The sequence below is a fragment of the Meleagris gallopavo genome, chromosome 3 (assembly GCF_000146605.3).
Source record: "Meleagris gallopavo isolate NT-WF06-2002-E0010 breed Aviagen turkey brand Nicholas breeding stock chromosome 3, Turkey_5.1, whole genome shotgun sequence".
Taxonomy (NCBI): Eukaryota; Metazoa; Chordata; class Aves; order Galliformes; family Phasianidae; genus Meleagris; species Meleagris gallopavo.
The window spans coordinates 44,817,503-44,825,384 of record NC_015013.2 but is presented as its reverse complement, the minus strand read 5'-3'; positions in this window follow the sequence as shown (position 1 = coordinate 44,825,384).

The following is a 7,882-nucleotide window of genomic DNA, read 5'->3' as shown; positions in this document are numbered from 1 at the left end:
TTTTGCTTTGATAGGTTATTTGTTTGGGTAAAATAACTGGTGACATATATCTTTTGCAATTCTCTGTAATACATCTTTTTTTTCTGAGTTTCTGGGGGAGAAAAATAAAAGGTGAAGTGGACTTCCTATGGCATTGGAGAAGCATTTTTTTAACGATGATTTTGAAAAATTTCTCCATTTTCAGAGAAGCCAACTATATGTTGGCCGACTGAACTAAATCTTGAATACCTCATAGAAGTGAAAAGCTTGTTCTTCATGGGGAATGGGGTCTCGGGGACTTTGAAGCAAGTATTAATTCATTTGAAATCTTGATTCAAAGTCAATTTTGGTTTAAAGTAAAAGCAAAAATAAATGATTAACACTTTTTTAATTAAGTAGGATTTCTGATGAAACTGATGTTATTTGAAATAGGTCTTAGCAAAACAAGAAACAAAAAAAACCCCAGTGGTTGCAAGCTTAAAAAAAGAAGAAAAATCTGATTGTGTTTTAGAAGTAAATGGCTTTTATATGTCAGTTTCATCTATTCCTCTCTGTTGTCTTTTCTGTACCATTCCTAGGTAATGTGTGTGTAAAATGTATAGAAGGGCTAGGTTGTCTTTTTTTAATTCCTGTTGCTTTAGCATGCTGTTTCTCTCCAGGAGGATGTGTGAGCAAGACAGATTTAAAAAAATGTGCTATTGTGCTTCAGGGCTTGATTCTACTCCAGTTTAAGTTAATGATAACTTAAAATAAAATTATGTTTCCAGCTGAAATAGCTTTCGACCCATGTAGTGTTTTGGTACGAGGGCAAATGAAAAAAGAAATACTTGGATAGTAATCATCAGTCAAAGAGTAAGCAGTCTATGCTAAGCATTGCTGATTCCTGATGTTTGGAATGAGGCCTTCTGAACCAGAGAAACCCATCTAGTATTTAATAGTGTTCATTCTTGCTATTCTACTATTTGTATTTAAAAGCAGGTCTCAAGGAAAAGAAAAAAGAAACAAAAGCTGACTTAAGCAAAGCTCAGGTATTGCTTCAAGGATAAATGTTGGAGCGTTCTAAAACTTGATAAATGGGACCCTTCTTTCTTTGGATGAGGAAAGAGGTAATCTTAGGATTTTTAACAATATGGATGGTGTTGAGCTGTGAAAGATAGCTGCCTCTGTTGCTGCAGTGTAAATTACAGGTGTGTTATTTTTAGGTTTTTAGCCATGTAAATCTTTGTCTTAAAAACCAATGTATTTTAGTTTAAGATGTATTTTAAACATTTTGCATCAAACTTATTTGAAAATGGATGCAGTGACCACAAGTCTTTAAAGCTGATGATATGAAGTTTCATGGAAGGCGCAGTATGGCCAACACCTGTGCACTAGTTAAAGTGTATTTGTGGCATATTGGGTATGCTTGGATATGCAAACTTAAACCAATTAACTAATACGCATTTAATTGTGAGAATTAGCCTTTAAAATAAGTGGATTTGAAACTAGTGATTTCCTGTGGGTGCAACCATGTTCTAATTTAAATTCACAATGGAACTTCCAAGAACTTGACTGAGAATGAGATTCACATTTATACCTTTAATCTCTATTTTAGGGTTTTGTTTGTTGGATCTTTTAATTGCATCAGTCTCTACAAAATGTAAGTCAAACAGCTGACATTTGTAGTGATAAAAAAATGTTTTCTTCTTTACAACATTTTAATATTGCTTTAAGAATGTGCAAATTGCCCCCCACAATTTCTTTTAGATTTGCTACCTTATGATTTACCTAATTCATATAAAACAAAATCAAAGGTCTCTTGATTTCCATTATGATTTGTGTGGTGCTTTTTGTTACTTTTGTTAAAGGACTGGGGAATTTTTACTGCAATATGCCAAGCGATGGGTGCGGTCTAGTTATATAAATAATAACATTTAAGGCTTGGTGTGTGTATATATATATAAAATATATAAAATATATATATATATATATATTTTTTTTTAAGAAGTTAATAAACGTGAGTAGGTCATGTGTCCATTGTAGTTTCTTCCTTGAACTCGTAAAAGGAATCAAGATAATTTTTCTTCTGATTACTACTTAGCACCGTGTTCCAGCGTGGAATCAGCAGAAAGGTTTTAAAACTGAAATGGAAGCACACACAGCACATCGGGAAAGATTTTTTTTTTTGTTATTTTTGGCAAAGTGTTGATTGATAGTTACTAAAGTTAACAGGAATTGACCTGTGCCATTTTTAATCCTTTATTGATGGGGATTTATTTTGTCCTTTGTGGAACAGAGTGAACATATTAAGGGCATATTATGCTGGTAGCTGTGGAAAAACATGGTGTTATGTAAGCACATGTGTATTCAAGTTCAGTTGTCTTTACTGAAGTATTTGAATTTTGTGAGCGCAACACGTTTGTATGGTGCTTAAGTCCTTTAACTTTGTATTCTTTCAAATCAGGTTCATTATGGTCAGTTTGATGTATGTATCTAGCAGGCAGTCAATTAGCTACAACCAAAGTGTGTAGTCTAATGTTTGCCTATACGAACTTGTCACCAGTGAATGTGAATCACTTGCTTAGTAGAAAACATGCAGGTACTTCATCTGGTTATTTGGAGTGTGGGGAGACTTGTCAAAGAACTCATTTTCATTTGCTAAGAATGTGTTTAGGAAGAATATTTTAACAAAATATTTTGTTAAACCTTCATAAAACACTGAATTGTGCAAATGTAGTCCTTTGTGCTCATTTTAGAACGCTGGTTTTAAAAGTAATATGTAAAGCTATCTCATCAATCAGGCAAACTCAGCTTTCAAAAGTGAGATGTTAATATGCAGGCATTGACAGGGAAAGTGCTTCAGATTCAGCTGGCCCGTGGTTTGCTCTGCGTTTTTAGATACAATCATTTGAGTTCATTTTCATGACTTGAATTTTCCTCCACACAATGCAAAAACAGGGGAAAGAAATAAAATGATGGTCATTATTGGAAGTTGCAGACTTTCCTTAGGCTTATGTTACGTCCTTCTTGGACGTACCATTCAAATGCATACTGACATTAGCGCATGGTGATTGCTGGTTTACACAGAATGTGTCACTGTGTTTGAAGAAACTGGAGATTTTGCTGAAGTGTATTTCTAGGTACCAGAAAATCTTGACACCAAATACTTAAATAAAAGATGAAAAATGTGATAAATGAGGTTCATATACGTTTAAACTTCCTTCAGTTGCGCAGCTAATGCTGTGACTTCAGTGTGCTATTTGGTCACAACGTGTTTAAGTTTCTCTGTAATATGTACTTGATGGAACCCAAAGGAGTTAGAAAACATCATCATCTTACATTTTTTGGTTTTCAAATAAGTTGCAGTATTTCCGTGTTTCTCGGGAGTATGAAAATATACTGTGCTTTACGTGAAAATGTCATAAAAAAGAGAATGCAGTGAATATTGCCACCAGTGGCTTCATTTGATTTTTCTTTTTAGTTAGGTTTTTACTTCAGGGCTTTGTTTATCATCTGGGGTAGGATGAACAGCCACAAGTTTTTATAGCGACCTGTGGTGGTTAACATTACTGTAGTTTGAATTCCAAATTAACTTCTAAGAATCAAGTAGACTTTTAAACATTGTCATTTGCCTTTTTCTTGGTCTAAGTTGCATGCTGGTGGTTCTTCAGCTGTTACTATATTCACAAACTTGGAAAAGATCTAGAAGGGCGGGTAATGAGTAAGTTGTGTGGGGTACAACAGTGTTATTACTAACCTGAATGAACAACTTCAAATACTAAGGAAGAAGTCTATCAAAGAAGAGCACTTGCAAATATTGAGTACGCTAATTGATTTGTTGGCAACTTCTTGTTCTTCACTCAGAGACAAATATTGTCAAGACGACTGATATGGATAAGTAGTGGATATCAGAACTAGCAGTTTTGCAACAGATAATGTTTCTTTGCTGCAGTAGCTCTCATTTTTGATGCTGTATGCATACAATTAATTAACAGCAGATATGGAAGTTGTGCTCTTTTCATGCTGAGAGCAAATTCTGCTGATGCCCTGTGACATCTTTCCCTCAGTATGAAATACCTGCTTGCATACAGATTTCATGGAAGTGTGTCTGGTTTTCATTAAGCTGAATCCCTAATGTCCTGATTAGTCAATGTTCAAGTACTAAACTAAACATTTCATACCTGAAATCAAATGAATACCTTGATGTTACAAGTTGTCTTGTTCCTATTCTCTTGAAGGATTAAGTTCGCTGCTAGTGAGTTGGTCAATCAGAAGTGCTTTCAGAAATAACAAAGTGTTACTTTAGCCATACAGTTGCAGAACCAGAAAATTGGAATGGGGTTCAAATTGCAAACGAGTCTAGCACAGTGTTGAAAAACAAACAGCTTCTTGAAGTGATAAAGTATTGTGGAACTGTAGAATTATAAATATCTGCCACAATCTTCTTTAATTTCTTTATGTTAATTATTTGAAAAATACCCAGATTTTACTGAAAACACAATTAGGGCTTAAAATTAGGGTGGTTTGAATAGACTGTAGCTCTTCTGCCAACAGCATGAAGACGGAGACTGGGAGCCGTAGGAAGTCCTGTGCATTATCACAAATGAGTGGCAGTATTCAGAAAAAATAAAGAGTAGGTATTCGTTTCTGAGTTTGTTTCTAGCTCTTCCTATCTCAGTATCATATGTTTGCTTTTCTTGTATATATTTGTCTTTTTTAGAATATGTTTTTATATCACTTTCAATGAAAAATAATGAATTTCAGTCTGAAAAGACAATTACTCGAGAGGGTAATGAATAGCGCTGCTTATGAATCAACAGCACTGTTAAGTTTGATACTATCTTATCACAGTAACACCAAATTAAATGTTTCCTGCCTTACGTTGTGAATCTGATTTCACAGATAGTGAAGTGGTATTCACTCTTACCCAACTTGCCTTATTTATTATCATCACACGAGACACAGACTTTCACTGTGAAAAAGAACAGTTAATATCTAATTTTATTAGTGCCTATATAACTTCTGTAGTACTAAAACTTATGTAGTCTTCAGAATTGTTGGTATTTACTGGTATTACTTCAGTGAATGCAAATTAATTGGAGACTTTTTCAGAGTCAAGCCAGCAGGAAGTCAAATACTTATTTTATATTCTGTGTTTTTTTGATACAATTTTAGCTGAAAATTTTATATACTTCCATAGCACTTTATAAGGATAAAAATATTTTTACTTCTACATTTAGATATACTGATTTGGTGGCAACTGGAAGACTAATAACTCCAATTATCATTTTAAGTAGGAGTGACTGATTTTCATCACAGAACCAAAAATATATTACACGATCATTTATGAGCCTTAGAATATTTTTGTTCATCAGGTGTTTTTCAGTATATACCGTAATTTTAAATCGAGTGAGAGGTTAAAGCCTGTGTGACCATTGTTTTTACAGTGGCCACAGATCAGTGAAGGTGGCTGATGTATTTTCAGTTGTGGTTGCCGTTTTGCCTTCCTTCCCAAACTCTTGACAGCTGCTTAGGTGCCTTCTGTAAGCTGTGCATGTGGCAGCAGTCCTGCACCTCAAACAGCAAGGTGCTGAAGAACAGACATTGCTGTCTGGTGTCTGAAGGACAGCCTTAACAGCCTCTCTGGATCACGGATTGATCTTGATTCCACATCTTCCTTTGCAAGAACTTATTTGTTCCCTCATATGTGGTTGAAACCGCATTGTAATGAAGCTAAATATAAATACGTGTGAAGAGTAACCACGTTGCTTAATGAAGACATACTGTCCAATTAATCTGAGGATGATGACGACATTTCAGACTACTACAAGTGGCAGTTTTCAGAGGAAGGGCAGTGAAATATTTAATGAATTGTCATTATTTATAAGCTGCATTAAAACATTTTCCATCACAGTCAGTGAAACTGTAAACATAGTGGAATATGTTAAACAGTTCTTCTCATTATCAATTAATTCTTTTAATCTCTTAAGCCAAAGATGACTTGTTGATGATGGCTTTTGCCATTTTTGAGTGCTTTGTAAAAGTAATGTGTTTACTAGTCAGGAAGAATCTTTTTGTTTTCGTGGCTACGGTTTAAATTAAAAAAAAAAAAACCACATAGGGATAAATAATCACATGCATGCACATTGTCACTGAAGCCAGAGAGACCTATGGACCAGAAGATAGCACCTACTCATGCAATAATAGTGTCATTGTTTAGAGGTTCAAAGAAGTGAGTGTTCATTGGCACAGCAGCCATAAATCTGAGCTGCATGCCCTTTCTTCAGCATGTGATGCAATTTGAACTGGAGTTTCTGGAACAGTGTTAAGCACTGCCAGCATAGACCTTAGCAGATATTTTTATTTTTTTTTTTCCCATCATTTCCATGGCTTCATCCATTGATTGATTGTATTTATGGTCAACAGTGGATTATCCTCTTAACGTCAATGTAGTCTACATCAGCAGACTGGATATTTGGTTTGTGGAAGACACCAGTTTCAGCAGAGGAATAGAGAATGAGCTGAACAGTATGAACAGAAGACTCTGTGTCTCCCTTGCCTGAAATGAAGTAAATAAATTTAAAACACAAAAGTATTACATAGTGTTATATTTTCCCCCCAAATATTGAAGCTGATGTAAAAAGGGCAGTAAAGCAGGTGAGTGGGAAGAACAATGTGTGTTTGCAGTTTGCTGAATATTACAGCTGTGATATTTGTTCTGCCACCTATTTAATTTCATTTGCTTTTTCTGTTAAAAGATTCAAGTGTTTTATTCCAGTTCTAGGAGCTTTTCTTAAGGATGCAATCTGTACAACACAGTTTTAAGTTTATATTGTCTTTTACTTTGGAAAGTCTTGCAGTGATTTCTCGGAACGGAGCTACATCTGGTTGTAAACATGGCAGCTATCATATGAGGCATGGAGATTAGGCTTTCTTACTTTAAATCAGTAGATTAATTTTAGTTGGTTTAAAGTGGACTCTTGTAATTAATCTACTCGAATTTGTTTTAAAAACCTATGTTGGATGTTTTGAAAGAATATTTATCCTTAGGCAAGAAGAATATTGGAATCTTTATCCGTTATGTCGACATTAGAGATGAACTTTGCCTTTTAAATCTTTTAAAAGTAAACGCTCTCTGACACTCCTGCCAGTTCACTCCCTTTGAGTTTTCTTATTGCTGTCAGTAGGACTTAAACATATTTTAATGCAATATAATTATCCCACTGCTTGAAACTGTGAAATTGTTTAGCAAGATAAAATAGGCTAAAGATACGCAAGTCCTCTTATCTCTGTTAAGTTGGTGAATGCTTTTTGATCACGTCCACCCTCACTTCCATAGGATGTTAAGTGACAGAGCTGTGCAGATCATTCTTTTCTTAACTTACACCCACGTTCTTTCTTTCATATCAGCTAAATAATATCAAATTTAAGAACTGTCAGGTAGGAAAAACATGAAAAGGCAAAGAATGGTAAAGTAAAACAGGGAGAAGTGTATCCTCAGTTTCCTCTGTAGACAGCCATTGACTCTGCCTGCAGAGCTGGAGCTAGCCAGGACCAGCAGTGGGACCTGGAGGTCAGTTTCAGAGCACCTTGGGTCCAGGCTAGCTGCTTGGAGGAATTCACAACCCAAGTTAGAAAGAAAAGGCAGAAGGGAGGCAAAAATAGAAAGCCCTTATGCTACAAATATGTGGTCATTTATTTTATTTTGCCGTTAGAGAGAGGAAGAGATCATGTATTTCCACATGTTCCTAAAAGCATGTCATTAATCATCAGATTTTTAGGAAGTCTTACAGAAGAGTAAGGCTTCCTAGTGGAGTTTGGTAGACATTGGGGTAAGAATATTTTTTCTGGCAGAAAGACATCCTTTAACGTGAACTTCATCTTGTGCTTCGTTTTTTCTGGGTTTTTTTTGTTTTTTTGTTTT